The following is an 18,798-nucleotide window of genomic DNA, read 5'->3' as shown; positions in this document are numbered from 1 at the left end:
AGATACTGTAATGTAAATCATCAAATTATTTTTATTTATTTCCATTCAGTTATTTGCTTAATGGAATGCATATTTTTTTAGTAAGTAGAGACTTGATTTCAAATAGAAATAGAGAAAAGCCAAAACATTTTTGTGAATGACAATATATAATAACATTCAAAACCAGCCTTATTAGAAATCTATGAGGAAGCCTCTGTCTAACAGTGGACGTCCTATGACTGTGATGATGATTATGATAATGAAGAAAATTAAAAACGTAAATCAATTTTTTCCTTATTAATTCCAAATTGTTTGTGACGATTTAAGTTAAAGTTCATTTTGTAACCGCGGAAATTAAGTTATAAACATTTTTATAAAGCAATTGTTAATTTTTCAGCTGTTATAAAGGTTTTTATTTATATATATAAGTTGTCGATTTTTCTTATGTTTGTTAATATTCTTATACACATTGACAATTTACTATACTTTTATAATATATGCTAATGATATTTATTAAGAAAAGCACTTTAAGAAATGATATGATAACTGATGCAGCTACTTACTTAAGGTGTTAATTTAAATTTTAAGATTTATGTATATATATATTTATGTATATATATATACATAAATGATGATATGATGTATAATAAATTTTACGATGTGGCAATAACGTTATAGTATGTAATAGGAGCATAAAAGTCACCGTTTTAATATTATTCTGTGAAAATAACTAAAATGGGCTAATCGTGCTGTGTCTCGGAACTGCGCTTATTCGTTAAATCACAAACACGAGGGCACCACACTAGTTCAACGTCTAATGTTAGCCAAAGAAACTGTAGGATGTCTCCTCAATTATTGCATATGTTTTGAGAGAGATTTGTTTACATCTTTGTTATTATTTATCGTCTTTAAGATTTCAATATAAAAGATAAATCGTCTGAAAAAAATGTTCTCCTATAACTATCCTTTTCAATATAAGGCCAGTAATTAATAAAAATAAGAAGTAACAAGGCATATTCATTTCAACCAATGATCCCGGAGAATATTAGTCGCTACGTCTACCGTTTGTGTCCTACTATTTAATGAAATAATTTCTTGATCAAAGCTTCGAATCGTTCTCAACCAAACTCCAAGGTCAAGTCATAAAAGAAACCAAGATCGGCATTAAAATATTTTGTATCAATTCAACCCTAGCACCAGTTGTGGAGCGAACCTTTAGAACAAGACGAAAGACCAAAAGACCTAAACGTATTTTATATATTTTGATAGTCTACGTTTAAATTGGCAAACAAAGTTTTAATGGGCAAACCCACATATGTCATCTAAATATATCACTACTACGCAATGACATAATAAACATCTCAACCGTAGCACCTACCTGTGCCTGTAAATTACTATGTATTAACATTGGTCCAATTGTTGTTATTTGGTAATCGCAGTGTGGCATGATGGTACGCAGAGGACGCTGCTGCCCATTTGAAAACTTGTTTATGGCAATCGATAATAGTGGCAATCCTATAATGCATAATCTAAAAAAGATTATCATGGGTTACATAGTATGTTTTGCACGTACTCGGGGCAACCCTAGGTATAAACTATGTAATTAACTTTAAACTAAGTGTTATGGAGATCATCAGGGAATTTAAAGTGTTACTATTACCATAAGGGGTGCTTTTTCTCTCTTATATGCTATTATTAAAAAGAACAGCAAATGGATAAGTTTAATGAAAATTACATTTAAATTAACTTATAATCAGAGTTATTCCTTTCCTTTTATTGATCATGCTTAAATTGCAGCGTATTAGTGTATACGAAGGCCTTATTAACTTGGGACTCGTAACTTGGAAAACACTCTAGTTAATATTATGTATTTAATTAACTTCACTGTATTTGAACATAAAAATTTATTATTAAAAAAAGTAATCATTTTACGTGCGTTTTTTTATTTTTACTGATTATACCTTATTATGTGCGTAATACCTTTTGATTCTTTTTTATGTTCGTACATGTTATAATATTTAGTGCACGTACATATATTATTATGTATTTCGTTGGTAACATATTTATTTTTTATATATGATATAATTCTTCAATTTTCGTATCATTTGACACTCCTCTATTAAAAAAAAATAATAATCAAGAATCCATCCAAAAGCTGTCAATATTTATCTATTTATTCACCCTCTTTACAAATTGTGTAATAGCGGACTTTATTGTATCTGTTAATGCTAGGCTACTAGCCCGGAGGCTTTTGCAACTTCATCATTCATTCATCATACGCGCGTGAGTGTATAGTGTAACGAGTACAAGTGTAAGATGTGAGATGAAAGCCAGGAGGTGGGGGCGGAATTGGCTGTCCCCAGAAGCAAAGCGGCTCGTAAACTGAGTGCTTCTTGACTTTGTATATTAGTCGTGTTTTTTTAAGCATACTATTGAATCTGAATAGTTCGCTTTACAAAAGTGATCCTCTTTGAATTTTTTTTTTCTAATTATAACCTTCAATCTGACGACAATTGAAGACTAATGTTATCTACTATTTACATCGGCAAGCCTACAGTCGCTTAAAATCATGGAGACGACTAAATTTTTTCTAAATCTTCTCTAAAATCAATGAGAATGCACGAAAATGTTGCTTGATGACAGGATATTGGCATTGGAGTAGACCATTAAAAGTGATCTTTCGTTGGGTGCCACGTCGGAGAATCTCGGTATGCGGGTGCGGCAATTAGATGGATTAACGGTGTCCCAGGCAGTGGAAAGACATCATAGATCACCAAGAACTTTGACACTGGAACCCGATGAACGTGGCGTGTGCCCTAAGGTGCACGAAGGCAAATATTTGTCCAAGGAGGTTGCATTCCCTGAGTAGGCGTCATTTCTCTGAGGAGAATATCTCGAAACAGAGAAATAACCAGTACCTAACTTACACCCAAGAAACCGATAAACAAGTTCTCATTAGCCAAGGTTACGGTACAGAGATAAGTTCAAGGACGCTCACCACCCAAGAGGTCCAGGAGCTAAAGCAAAGTGGTCATCTTTGCCCGTCGACAACAGACACCCTCGAGCTGTATAACAGTGTGCACCATGCTTTGGTAGCAATATTACGTCATACGAACTCGTGCGTACATTAAACGGACGAGACTCAAGATACAATTGCAAGATTTATCGATGTGGCGAATACAGCAACCACCGCACAAATCCTGGCTCACAGCCTGAGGATAGAAATATGGAATAGGGATGAGAAAGTGATCGCACGAACCGTAAATTTAAAAAGTTTGTTAAATTGGATTAAGAGACTTACACTCGATGTAACATCCAAAAACGTGGGCAAAAAAAATCGGAAATAATAAACGTTATGTATAGATATAGTCATCTTAAGGTGGCCAGACGACCTTATTATGGTCGACGAAAGACGCTGAATACAGGCCGCTTCCAACCCAGATACCAGTTCCATCGAGCAAGTAACATTTTGAATGTACACTATAAAATCTAAAAAGTCCTCTTTTAACGATGATTATTGGAAGTAAAAAACCCTTAGAGACAGTCCATTAGTCATTGACATCATTGCTAAAAGCTTTTTTTGCCTAATAACAGATGAAAACTTTGCTATATCATGGTAAACTTACTAACAAAAGTTTTTTTTTATTTCGAAAAGTTACTTTCGTTAACCATAAGAAAATACAATTTTAAAATGCATAAATAATATTTGCGAGCATAATTTAGTCAACCTATTAAATGCGGTCTAATGTTCTAGGGTTACCTTACTCACGTATGCCGGTATACCTATTTAAGCATTACGTTAAGTAAGTAACAATAAATATCTCCGGCTACAAAATGCATCGCGCACTCTGTTGACAAATCCGGCAATAAAATATAAGCACTTACAATAAAATTAATTATTATTTACACGGTGCGCTGGACGCCAGAGCGAGGTAGTTTTATGGAGACATGACCTTTTAAATTTCGTATTATTTACACGTATTTAACGTTGGAAATTGTCGTGCGTTACTAACATAAGTCATTTAAAATATTTCTAGGTTGGAAACATTCAGGTTATCAAAGTTTATGATAAATGGTATTTATGATAAACATTTACAATTTGTTATTGATAATCCAACTCAATTTTTTAAAATATATTGAGTAAACAAATACTTCACAATAGCCTTGTAATCATTTTGCTTAATTTGGTTTTGACTTAAATAACATCAGTTCCTTCATACGTCAAAAACAAAAAGTCAGAAAACAAGTCCCACTAGCGCTGCAGATTTTTTGAAGAGAAAAAAAAACTAAGTACTTATTGTACCTATAATTTATATTAATTTTTCCTTTGGATCATTTATGAAGATCTCTTACATATACGCCATGACTAAAATGCTGGAATAGCACTTGAGAGAAACTAGAATCAAATTTAACTCCGGGATAATGTCATTCTTCAACTCGGAATACTAAGTCATGGTTCGGCCCTCTCCGGTGCCTTTGGTTCGGAATATTATCGGGTGGTATTGACGATTGTTCAAGCCGAGATCTCCTCTTGGGTGATGATTCTGCCCCCACCTTGCCTTAAGCCTATGGAGTGACCATAGAGCGTCCACCTAAGCTAAAGCTCGGCGGCCTCCCAATTCCATTAAAAGTGGTTTTAGGCGAAGCGCGCTGTCCCCTCCTACCTGTAGAATCTGCAAATGCCACTTGGGCAGCAGCTAGGTTAACAAAATAAAATCATTAAGGTTTTTATAATTTCATGATTAATTATAATATTTTATTCGTTAGAGCAATTCTTTTATAAAATATATTGTCATATTAATATTTACATAGTAATAGGGATTTGTCAATTAGACACTTTTACACTCGTTTTAATTTGATTATTTTATTTGGCGTTTTTTTTAATTGCAATTGACAAGATATAGTTTTTAAAATGTGTTTGGTCTCTTTTGAATATGCAACGAAGATTACTACTAATAGAATCTTGGTGCAAGTGTTATAAAATGATGGGCGTGTCCATACTAATATGAGCATTGGTCCGACCATGCTGGAGGTCCGGGTCCCCGCGGCGCCCTGCTTTATCGCACGCTGCGCGGGACACCACGCGTCCCCCACGCCTGCCGCACAGCCGTGTAGGGCCACCATTACCTTACATCACTCAGGGATATCAGTTCTAATACTTTAATTTTTTTATATAAAGTCTTTTAGTCATCATCATAATCAGGCAGTCAGATTACCACGGTATGAATTTTGCTGTCGAGGCCGAAAGTTAATCGAGATGCGTTAGACACAGCATGGTTAAGCCCCCAGTCGTAGACTGATGATACAGTTAAAGTCGCGGGAAGTCGGTGGATGCGAGTAGCGCAAAACCGGTCACCGTGCTATCTTTGGGTGACGCTTATGCGTTGCAGTGGGCGCCCATCGGTTAGCATGATGATGATGACTACATAATACTGAGAGTCACAGAGTAAATTTGTCATACTCGTCAACACAAATATAGCTGTCAATCAGTCTTATTGGAAAACTATGATGGAAGACCATGTTCGGCAGTGTACGTTTTACGGTTGGAATGATGATGATAGTAAATATGAAATTTACAGTTCGTTGGCAGGAGATATTTATTACTTTTTTATATTAGTTTCGCTTATAGTTGCTGTAATTTACTACCATGTTAAGCTTATATACTACGAGTCATTAAGAATAAGTTGCACAACCAATTATAATAAACACAAAGATAAAATAGTATAGACCCAAATCAATGCTATTGATTTCTTAAGGACGTATTTATACAACCATTACAAATTTAGATTGTAAGCTGACAATCGTTAGTAACAGTCCTTGCAGGAGATGCGGTAAAAGTTCGTAGCTAATATTCAGCGATGTTAGATGATACTGGCTTTTAAAATTTCATCAAATTCAGGAATCCTGGATTCGTGATGGTCAATATACTTTGTACAAAAATCATGGGATGTGCCTTACCTACATTTGAACTGAAATTGCAGAAAATTAATAACAAAATTCAGCGCAGAAACGTCTTGCTCTTACTGAAAAAAACTTAAGAAAAGTAGCATAATGACTATTGAAATGGCGAGGAACCGAGGTTTCGAGTAGGAGGTTTTTTCAAATGTTAATCTGATTTAAGTTATTTTTTTTATTAACGGTCGTCTAAAATCTGTTGATATTATCAATGTCATAAGAGCTCGGATATTTGGTAACATGTTTATCAAAAGTTATTTTTCTCTATGAAATTATCGAGGCGGCTTCAATGAGCTACTAATAAGAAAATTAACAAAAGGTACTGTTTTTGAAGACTGCGTGCGCAGAAGTAGATGTAGTTTTTCATCTCACTCACACAAGCGAGTATTGTAGTTGGTGTTACTCTACCATGCACATACCATTACATGTATTTTTGATCCAAAAGTGTTTTCTATAACAAGCCAACGCATAAGCTTTAGATAAATGCATCCTCATTTACAACCTGTGGTCATGCGGTTCCAAAGTATTGCAGACCAAATAGGAATAGTACAGAAAATATTTTTATTTGAAAATAAGCTTTTTAACAATGTTAAGCAGTATAAATGAATATTATTATTAACCGTTGAATAATATGGACATAAAAAGAGAGAATAAGCTCAGTGCATCATGCATAAAGAGTTTATTATTTGTTCACCAATTTTAATTACAAACAGTGTTTACCATTGTATCCTCTTAGTGTCAAAACAAAACTTAATAAGAATACTTGAAATAGAAACCAATCACACATTAAAAAATTTTATATTACGTTTCTTTATATAGATATTGTTTTTATTATATATCGAGATATTATAAACAAATTTATCAATATTATCTATTTTGGCAAATCATTATGATTTCTGATCTGTTTTAACAAAGTTTTAAGGTTTTAAATGTATGTGTAGGCTTGAAGGTAGGACTGAAGTTAGCGACCAGCGTGTGTTTCCAGTTATGTCTTAGGGCAGTAAATGTGATCTCTCATTTCGAGCCTCATTGGCAAGCTCACATTAATTCAATGTTGCTAAAGGGCTATCATTGGAATCTCCATACTAGATCGATTCAGGAATGAGAAGATCCGTAGAACGTAACCGACCTTGGCCAGCGAATTTGAAAGTTGTGAAGGTGGTGGTGATTTTGTTGCTTATGTTGCATTTATGTTTACCATTGATGATAATATTAAAATGTCTATAATGAAATTTTTTTCTTATTTCAATGTATTTTCTTAGATATGTAAAAACTTCAAATGAAGTACACCATACAACGCTTGAACGATCTTTACGGTCGTCCCGCGGCAATCATAATTCGTCTCCCAGCCTCCGCCGGCATCTCAGGCGTCTCTACAGACTTTTATTGTGATTTACGCCGCGTAAGCTTTGTGGTTTCGATAGTTTTTTTTTATTTTGCAACGCAACCTGGACTTACGCTACTTCTCAGTCCATATTTGACAAGTAGAAGATGAAATATGTTACTTGCTTTCAATTAACAAACTACTTAAGAGGTCTATGTAGTGATATAACAATAAGATTTCTATAAACTTATAAGCAATACTTATATATATATAAATCATTGATATTAAATTATATTAAATTATTCATGAAAAGTGCAATCTATATGTCGAATATTACAAAGAAGCGTAGAAATATTTATCTAAAGCTAATTTCCAATTTTAATAGACTATTAATATTAAATTTCATAGACGAATGTTTTTAAATACGATTATGCAAATATTATTAGTTCTTAATAAACAGTTTAAGCATTTGATGGGCGCGCCACACGATAGCCGTTGCTCGAAGCTAATTATAATAAATATACAACAACACGTTGGAACCGATCACACCGGATACTTTTTTTATTTATCAGAGCTAATAAAAGTGATCTACGGTTACCTCTACGCACGTATTTATTTTTTATTACCCGTATGTACGAACAGATACAATAAGTTGTTATACTACCTGTGGCAAGTATCACACGATACTATATTATTTATAACATTTATTGGATACAAGATTTTCCCGAGGCGAACGCTGTTGCGTCGTAGAGTCCTTATTCTTTCAAGTTCGAATTATTGTTAATATTTTTGTTCAAATGTTACTGGCATTTTAATCAAAACTTATTTGAATTTTTAGTATTAATATAATGGAATTAACAATTACATTAGGATATTCAAAATTAAATTAATTTTTTTAAATTATAAGAAGTAAACTACCACTGGCTCGGAATGCTACTGGTTCTGCTGAGTAGAGCAGGTCAAATAAAATGAAAAAAAATTTGTGTATATTATAACATCAATTCTATGTTAAATAATTAAAGCAACCAAGCTTAACTCATGGCGATCAACAAAAACTCGCAAATAATATTTATTTAATAATATATTTTTAATATAAGGTTTAAAACTAAGAAAAAAAATGGCTAAAACATCTAGCGGCTCCTTATTTTAAATCCGTGCAGTCAGACCCATGAAGGATTTGTTGACTTTTTTAAAGCTGAAATTTAGACGTTACAAACTTTTTTATAACATGTGTTTTTCACTATTTTATATATGATATTTGAAAATTTTGGTAACATATAATATTGTATTAAATAAGTATTTTTCAAAATAAAATTCAGATAAGTATTTACATATGACTTAAATTTTATAAGATGCTTCTCATGTCACCTGTCATTGAAAAACGTCCTGGTTTTTAAGTGCTTAATAAATAAAATAAAACAATTTAAATCTATATCTTAAATCTTTTGACATTTTATGTTGACGATAAAGCAAAAAACAATAACATAAATCTAATGACTTAAAATTTATAAGAATATGCAGGGAAAGGAAGTATTAAAGAAAATAAATTACTCTGCAAAGAAGAGTAAAACTCGAAGTGACGAAAATTTTCCAGACACATTATTCCATTTATACTAACTGTCGATAATACTAATGATTCATATGCATTTACCTATCGAGTTGTGATATTAAAACCTTGTAAAGTAATAAAACTTTGTTTAAAAACTGAACGATATGTTTTAATGTCGTATAATCTTTTATTTATACCTAACGTGTGTAGAGTTAATCGGAGACATGTATCATTTCTGCTGTCTCATGCTTTATTAGAATATTTACATAGTTTTCTCTTTATTTCCTATATGTTTAAGAAATTAAAATTTAATTTAGTTATGTACGTTTTAATGGCCATCATCATTATGAAACTTAGGCGTATGTTTTACGCACTATTTATAAATACGGATAACATAGATGCACGACAATACAAAATGATTTATAAATATGACATTATATTTAATAACGACTTAAAAATAATACTAGTAGGAAATATTTTCGAATACCCATAAATTAATAAAAAATTAAAAAACAATGGATGTTTTATAATTTACGAATACCTATAGCCTAGCACGGAACACTAGTTTATAAACGTAAGTTTATTTTTATTTTAATCTTATTAATATATAATCTGTTAGTTGTTATAAAAATATGTTATTATGTATCTTTAAAATTACGTGTTGCTAGTGTAAAAATGTAAAATTAATATATTTTTAAATGATCTATTTTAATGGCATCGCCTTATAAAAAGACAAGGTCACCTAAAGAGCAAAAGAGACGGTTATGTTCAGAGCTACGTTGCGGGATCAGATCAGTAATATGAAGATCCTTTAAAGTACCAAGGATACAGACATAGCTTGACTTTACTCGTTTAAAGTCATGCGAGAGGCAAATTGCTTGTATAACCGTTGAGGTCGAAAGGTTCTCAAATGGAGACCACGACGCTGGTAGACGAGGTGTGAGTAGACCCTCTGTTAGGTGGGCCGACGATATATGTTGCGGGAACTCGCTGGATGTGGAAAACTGGTTATCGTAACGATTTTGCCTTACAATAGGCATGTATCGTGCTAATTTTATGACGATGATGAATTGCATAGTATGTATCGAAATGTAACATAAATAAATATACACATTCTCACTCTCTCTCTCTCAATGAAAAGAAAGTTTCGAACGTCTTTAAGAATACTCTCCCGGGCGTTAACCAGCCTTGTTGAGCGGAGTTATGAGGATAATTCACGTCAACAATACAGTTTATTAACAGTTAGTTATGCGTCGTGATGATATCGCGCCTACAATTAAATATTAATACGTGTTTGAAGGGCCGTAGGCGTCCTGCGCGGGATTTATCGCGCTGTTTAACGGCCCTTTAAATGCTTTGTAACAATATGTAAGGTGGAGGTGAGAAATCTGATTAATGTCGTATCAAAACTCCACATGAATGTTGGTACATAAAGATTTTTACAAAAAACTATACTCATATACAGAAAGGTATCTATTAGAGATTATGTATAGGTGTATCGTAAAATTTGAACATCAAATTAAATTTTACACGTGCTATAACAGGCCTGTACTAAAAGATATGCCGACTATAATGTTTCTTATTTTTTTCTTGTGTTGTACCTCAAATGAGACATCGTTTCTCTAGATAGACGTTTTACCTGCGCTTGCCGATCCTTGGTTTTCAATCCCAAACCTTAAGGTCCTCGGTTATCTGTACTACCCTCTATGAGCGATAATCATGGTATGCAACACGGCCATAGCAGGACGCTGTCACACAGTCCTTTTGTTAAATCTGAATAATCGTGATCAGGTGCGAATCATAAAGGTTAACGCTTGTATGACAGACGAGTCTCATAGCTCTTCCGCCTGTTGGACACATTACAAAGTGCCCAAGAGATCTAAGAGTTCGACGGCTTCTTAATCTCGCAAAATGTAACCCCATGCAACCGACACGGCCGGAACCGACAGAATTTTCGATATATATAATACATATTTAATAATGGAGAGGTATTGAAGTTCTTCACCCGTGAGATACATTCGATCCACCAGTCGTGTTATACTATAGTCAATAATCCACAGGAAGATCGTAAAATGGTGTAAAAATATTTCATACAAAATCTTAAAATATATCATAACAGTTCATTAACAAAATTTATAATAATACGAAACCAGTTTTTATAAGTCATAGATTTTTATTAATAATAAAATAATTGAATTTCAACATTTAAATAATTTACCTGATAAAATACATATCTGGCAATATTTACCTCATTAGCTCATTACAAGAAACTTCTAATCAATTAGTTAGTCGCACGATATTTTAAAAACAGGTACTTGTAAATCGTCGTCCGATATTGGATGTCGGTGTCGCAATAAATATTAAATATCGATGCCGTTAAAATATCCTCTTACAGTTTACGAGAGCGCCCACGGACATGTTTACGTACGGGAGGAGGCAATCAATTCACTTTTTTCGTTTATTCTACAAATTTATGTGTATTTTTTTATCTTGTTGCATGCGCGCTTTCACGATATGCATACTATTTAAGATTCGATTAATGTTTTGATCTGATATTTTACTGTTAATTTTAAATAAAAATATTGTGAGCCATGTTGACAGCTCTACTCGTTCCATAATTAAGATTTAATATTATCAGAGCCAATTATCTATTGTTAAGAGACTACAATGCGAGCGGGTTGATACAGATTATACAGAGTTTCAATTATAAATAACGCGGGTTGGAACTTAAACACTCGACGTTCATCGCTCCCGAAAGGATGTTATTCAGTTTATTTACTTAGAGCTACTTATTTTGATTCGAATTGGGACGGCCTAATTGTGGGCGCGCGTAGCTCGGTGGACGACCCGGGACTTTACAATCGTTTTATAGTGATACTAGTGAGCACACCCGACTTCTCTTCTGGGGAAAATTATAATATTTTATTAACATTTCGATAATATTCGTCATCACTCTTATTACCGAAATAACACCAATTCTTATAAAAAACCCTTATTGTTGGTCTATCTGTCTAAACAAATAGTACGACAAGCACTATTTGTCATCACATGAGTTAAAATTGAATACTTTGTCATCGGTATTCAGGTATAGAGTTAATTATTAGTTATATTTGATGCTATCCCCGCTGACAATGTACTGCCAGAACTTATTGGCCTGTTGCGTTCCTAAAAGCAAAAAGAAAAAAAAACAATTTTTGTTATTTCAAAGATCACTATTTAATTTATTAAATGTGAAATTTAATTCAAATTAGTTTGGTGATCCATATATACAGCGCGTGAAATGTCCAACGCGCGAAGTTCACAGCGAACAGTCGAACGCGTGAAGTTTGCTATAAGTATCAAATGCGCAAAAGGTCGATATCGAATGGTATCGAAATTTTCTGAAAATTTTCAGGATTTTGCTCAATTTTCTGTTTTTTTTTTGTCATAAGAACGTTCACCAAGCATTAGAAAAATAATAAAAAACATCGGTAAAGTGTTTATTAAGGCGTGACAAGGGGAAAAGGAATTCATTTTTATTTATATAGAAAAGTATTGGCACTGCAAATTTAACATCAAAATTAAAATTTATTATAATCTATTGATTTTCAATAAATCTCAAGGTATATTGTGAAGTGACGTTGCCGTTTTATTTTATGACTATGATAATTCTTACGAATGATAACATCTACGTAAAACAATATTGATAAGAAAGCTTTGAGTTTTAGCTTAATTGGAATTTGAGTATTTTTTATAAATTTTGATTCACCTTGAATGGTGAATAAAAATCAAAGTAAAAAATACAGACGGATAACTTGACTTTTCACACGCTTTGTTAAGAACAGTGATATACATGACTTGTGCTTATAATAAATCTCTCCGGATGATGTTTCCAAACAGCGATTTGGGATAACGGCCGAATGTGAAATTCTTAATGCACCCGGTCTAACATTTTATACCAGAATAGTTGTAAATTAAGTTGATTAATTGATTCCAATAAAATCTCATTTTATATGAAATCTTCTCATTTGTTTTGAATATATTAAAATACTCTCATAATAACTATTGTATGCTAATTAATGTTATATGGTAAAGGCGTAGCTGAGGCCATTGATATACTTTCATATTGTAATTGGGTCATTTTATTAAAATTTATTAATTTTCAGTCATTATTCTTACGTTTCATGACTATTCATGTTAAGTTTATAATTGTATAGCTTTAAAATACTTTTTGTTTTTTTTTTTAATCTGTGGAAGCTAAAACTATATTTTTATTTTCAATCTTTTGTATACTGTGCGATGTTTTTTTTTAAAAAAAAGCTGAACATTTTGAGGTCGCCTGGTTGTGTGATTGGCATCTATTAAGTGAGAGCCCTCATGGAATCGCCCCTAAATCTATGACTAGAAAACAGAAAAACTAGATTTTTGGGTATAAATGCGAATTCCATAAGGCATCTGAATATTCAATATCTAGTAATAAAAAAAATTATATCAAGAATTAATAATAATAATAATATAATAATAATAGCTTTTGGCAAATGACATTTTGGTACACTAATTTAATTTTCAAAAAATAAAAACATGTCTCTCCATATATTGAGTTTATTTATTTTCCGTAAAGAAACGTACTTGAGAGGGAACTCGCAGATTACACGATATATTAGAATATTATTTAGGCGGGCAAATAAATGATTATCGTTATAATTCAGCGAGTCTGCGCAACTTTGATATGTTGCACGTGTGTGGTCGTGCAATACATTTGTGGCAAATCTTTTGATCCTATTGACGGTCGGTTTATACTAGCTAGTTCGACGTACGCTTCAAACTTCGCTGATTTATGTTCATTCGATGAATACTAAGCTTAGGATACAACATATCCTGCAAGAATGCGAGAGACTACCCATTCACCATTCCAATAAATAAATACATTTTTTTAAAATAAAAAGTACATACGAATATTGTGGTACATCATCTACATCCTGAAAACGTATGATGATTCCAAATTTTCCTTGTCATATCGATTCACGATAACCACTCAATTACTTTTTTTTAACGAAACTTTTATGCACGTAATAATGTACTAAAATATTTGAAGAATAAATTCTTTGTAAATTAGATACAAGTAAAGTCAAAATACTTCCAAGGTTAGTGTTTAAATTGCAAAGAAACGGTCATAACAGACAATTAGCTATAATTAGTTGTATGAGTATCATCATCGCCATTACAGTCGCAGGACGAATGCTGTTGGGCCTAAGATTTGCAAAAGACCGGTGAAAAGAGGCCTGCGTCTTCCGATAACCTTAATAGAATGGACTGTTCATCGTGTGAATGAACGTTCATTTCAGAACCTTGATGCCCCAGTGGCCATATATTGTGCACTCTACGTTGTCTGCCATTTGTCTTGCGAGTCCGCGATAAAAAATATCTATTTTTATATTATCATGTGTATTCTAAATGGACATTATATATAATTAGCTATAACTTGTTGAACAGATATAGTCATCATTATTTCATTTGTCGAACGTCCACAGCTGGACATAGGTTTTTTCATAAATTTTCATAGATATATAGTTAACTCGTTAATATTATAATATAAGTACCAAAAATTAGTTTATGGGCTTGATTAAAGAACTCTAAATGAAATAAATTTAAGCAACATAGCTGTAGATGTACACAAAAATATACATACGTCTATTATCAGACTGCATATTGTAATTTATTTTTAAAAAATCTGATGTTATACTTCATACATATACATTTGTGCTATTTGCGCTTGGACGTGGTAAGGCGTCACGTATGCTAGAATGTTATTACTCGCCATATATTATAAAGTTTAGGTATAGTTAAATAAACATTGAATAAGATCACATTCGCTGCACATCGATTCTTCTATCGAGTAAACAGAGGCCATCAGCGGGCAATGATAGCATCTATATCGGTTGGTGCGGATGGAGTACAGGTGTTGCCCGACAGGCAAAATAAACCGAACCGTAATCGATTTTAGAGCTTTAGAGCTAACAATGCGCTTCAATTGATTGCTGCCTGTTGGAACATTAACATGCTTGTAAAATTTATTTTCATATAACGTTGCTACATAAATAAGTGAGGATTATTGGATTCGAATATGACAGATAATACTAGAATCAGCAATTGTCTAGATAATTCCACGTATAACGTATTTATTTTCTTTTGTTTGAAGGCCTACTATCGCTAGCTGTTAGATGATGATTATCAGCTGTACAAATTCGCAAAATACGATTTCTTTACAATGAAAATTACCACATGTTCCAAACTATAAGACTCGCCCCAAATTTATAGGATGATTTTAGGAAAAAGTGTTATAAATTATTAATAATTCACTTGAAAAAAGTACTTTACTCGTAAATATTAATACACTTTATACAATGATGTGCTACTAATATTTACGTGTAGTTAATTGTAACTTAGGGATTATCACGCATCACGCCATTGTTACTTTTTACGCAAATTTCATCTGTTGTCTCAATTATACAGTGCTATTTAACATTTAAAGATTACTTATGATATAAAAATTTTATAAAGTAAAAAATATCTCACTTTCAAATGATAAACCGTATCGATTAAAAAATAGAAAGAAAAAAAAATATGACGATTCTTTCGCCCATGAGTTTCGAACCTTGTTTAATATTTATTGTTTTGCTAACACCTCTATTTTCGAGTGCAACTTTATTCCAGCAGAATGTTTTGGAAAGGAAAAAAAGAATGAAAAATGTCAGATTTGGGAGAAGGATAAAGTACTTTAAGTTTATTTGATGACCGATTAAAGTAATTTACGACATCATCAATACTTATAATCAAACTAAAACTTATTTTAATAAGTTATTTGGGCATTGTTTTTTATTCGTAGATCAAGTAAAATATCTAACTCATCAAGGAAGTACCAAATGAAGTAATCAGGTTATTAAATTATTCAATAAAGTAATAAACAATGCTAATTTGTGTCTATAAATATTAAGAGCCATGTGTGTGTTACTCTGCAGCCAACGATAAGTAAACCGGAAACTTAGTTGTTGAATAAGAATAAATTATTACTTCCATTAACACTAAAGAGATTAAAGACCGAGATTTTTCACTGTAGTTATCAATTTGCTAACACTTGGAAATATAAACTAATTACGGTAAGGCGTTTTGGAATATAAAACGCATGTCGAGCACCAGGCCGTGCTTGTATTAGTACTATATGTATTTTCTGTCTAAGTAAAGCTAATAGTTTGTAATGTATAACAAATAAAAACATAATATATTTACGTGTTAATTATTAACGATTGTAATAATATTGCTATATAAAAAAGCCGCCAGATGTGAAAGTTCCCGCGGACGTCGTCACAACGCTCAACCTTTTGTTTGTCTCGCCCACTCGTCTCGCTCACTCGCACGGCGTGCACGATACGCGCTCTTGCTTGCTCTTGGCAGGTAGCCAAGACGCGCAGCACGTGCGTCTGCGGCCGTTGGAGTTCAGAGAGTCGGATTTGAGCCATGGTTCGATGCGCAACCGCGCGTAGGCGAATTATTCATTTTCCGCGCACAAATTGTTTTAATAATTAAATAAACGTGTTTCCACATCACACTGGCGCCCAACGTGGGGCCTACACGCTAATTATCGACGAAATCGCGTATTCAACCGTTCGCCATCTTAGCGTCGTAGAAGAATCCTATCGAAAATTTAACAATTGTGCGTTATCGGAGTGAATTTCGTCAGTGGTTTGCATCTGTTGTTTGCGATGCCGCGTTGCAAGGCTACAGGCGTCCGTAACAACGTCGAGAATGAGGACTCGGACAGGTTCATGACCGAGGGGCAGCTATCGTCGTTCATGGCGGCGTTCGCCAAGGCTCAAGCGGAGTCAAACCGCCAGCTAATAGAGAGTCTTTTGCTGCGATCGCCGGCCTTCACCACAGGAGCGCCCTCGCCATCACCATCGCCATCGTCGTCTTCGGCTCATCCGTCTCCGTCGGGAAACTTCGCCGGTTGCACGGCTCGTTTCAAATTAACACGAGAAAGTGTACAAAGCAATCAGCGAGCAGGGAGTGCGGGCTCGCGCGCGCGTGCGACGTGCAAGGCACGCGCCGCCGCCGCCGCCGCCGCCGTCGTCGCTGTACCAGCTGTGGTAAGCGCAGCGAATGCGCCGAATCGAGGTAAACGGTTTTGTGTTTATTGCAAGAAGAGTGGACATAATCGCGATGAGTGCTCAAGGCTTAGATCTAAAAGTGATCCGCATACAGTTTCGTGTTACGGTTGTGGTACGAAAAGTGTTATTCGTGCTAATTGTGTTAACTGTAATACAAAAAATACGGACACTAAGGATTCGTTCTTTGCATGCGATTTTATGTCAACAAATAGGCATTTATATTCCAAAACCGAGGCATCGCAATGTCAAGCCCATGTTTCTTTTGATTGTAATACTGTTTTTTTAAATTCTGTTTGTAATGTATATGATGTGCCTGATGCGCGGTCAGTGGATAACTCGCGTACCGAGCGCTTGCGTCCGGATGTTTGTACCAAAGGCCGTCCAATTTTGGACATAGAGATTTTTGGCTATCGCGGTACCGGTCTATTAGACACGGCGGCTAAACGTAGCGTTGCCGGATCCACGCTGTACTCCTTGTTGCTTAAGTTAGGGCAGCCGATGCGTAGTAGCGTCATGACTGTGAAACTTGCTGACGGTGTAGTGCGTGACGTGACAGTCAGACTGGTGGACGTTGTGGTGATGCTCGCGGGCGCATCAATACCTATCACATTTATAATTTTTCCAGATGCAGTTAACAATGAAACATTGCTAGGCATTGATTTTATACGTAAAGCTGGTTTGGTTATTGATATTTTTAATGAAACGTGGTTCACAGCTGATCAACCTCAGGTCATTCACCCCTTGCGTTGTGAGAAATCACGTAACTTCATCGGGTGCGCCTCTGCCGACATGTTGCGTTCGGACGAGGGTATGATGCTGTCACCACCTGAAAGAGCAAGCCTCGCGCAGACATTGCAGGAGTACGAGGACATTTTCCGAGAAGGGGGAGGACCGACGTCGTTCCCTGAACACCGCATTGACACCGGCACCCACCCGCCGATCGCCGTCCCGCCGTACCGCCTGACGCCTGCGAAAAAAGAAGTTATGGAGGCTGAAATTAATAAGATGCTGACGGAGGGTGTCATCGAAGAGTGTGAGTCTCCGTGGGCAGCACCAGCGCTGTTGGTACCTAAAAAGGATGGGTCCTACAGATTTTGTGTGGATTATCGCAAATTAAATTCCATCACGAAGGTTGACTCCTATCCGCTTCCGGTGATCGACGATCTACTGCAGTATACTGGCAAAAGTTGTTTCATGAGCACCATCGACCTCAAGGCAGGTTACTGGCAGGTTGCTGTCAAGGAAGAGGATCGCGACAAAACCGCCTTCGTGTCACCATTTGGCGTTTTCAGATTCAGGCGTATGCCTTTTGGCTTGCGCAACGCTCCAGCGACGTTCCAGCGTCTGATTGACAGGTTTCGTTCAGGGTCTGCTTTAAAAGGCGTGACTATTTTAGGTTACATAGACGACCTCATCGTGATCTCTGAAAACTTTGCTCAGCATCTACAGGATCTTCGAGCTGTTTTCGATCGCCTTCGTGTCTTCAGCCTGTGCGCCAATCGAGCTAAATGCGTGTTTGCTAGAGAAAGTGTTAAGTATCTAGGTCACGTGATTTCGTCTCAAGGGCTATCGCCGGACCCTGACAAAATCAGCGCCATCGTCGATATGAACGAGCCAACGAATGTGAAGCACTTGAAATCCTTCTTACAGACGTGCTCGTGGTTCCGTAAGTTCGTGCCGAACTTCGCAAAGGTTGCGCAACCGTTGACTATGCTGACGAAGAAAGATCAGTCTTGGTTGTGGGGCGAAGCTCAAGTCGCTGCGTTCTTGGAACTTAAGAAATCACTTACCTCTCCTCCAATCCTCATCCAGCCAGATTATAGTCTTCCTTTTGTGCTTAGGACTGA

The sequence above is a fragment of the Battus philenor genome, unplaced genomic scaffold (assembly GCF_028537555.1).
Source record: "Battus philenor isolate CCGP_79_NKW_IND1 unplaced genomic scaffold, ilBatPhil1.0.hap1 SCAF_11, whole genome shotgun sequence".
In the NCBI taxonomy this organism is placed as follows: domain Eukaryota; kingdom Metazoa; phylum Arthropoda; class Insecta; order Lepidoptera; family Papilionidae; genus Battus; species Battus philenor.
This window is presented reverse-complemented; position numbering follows the sequence as displayed.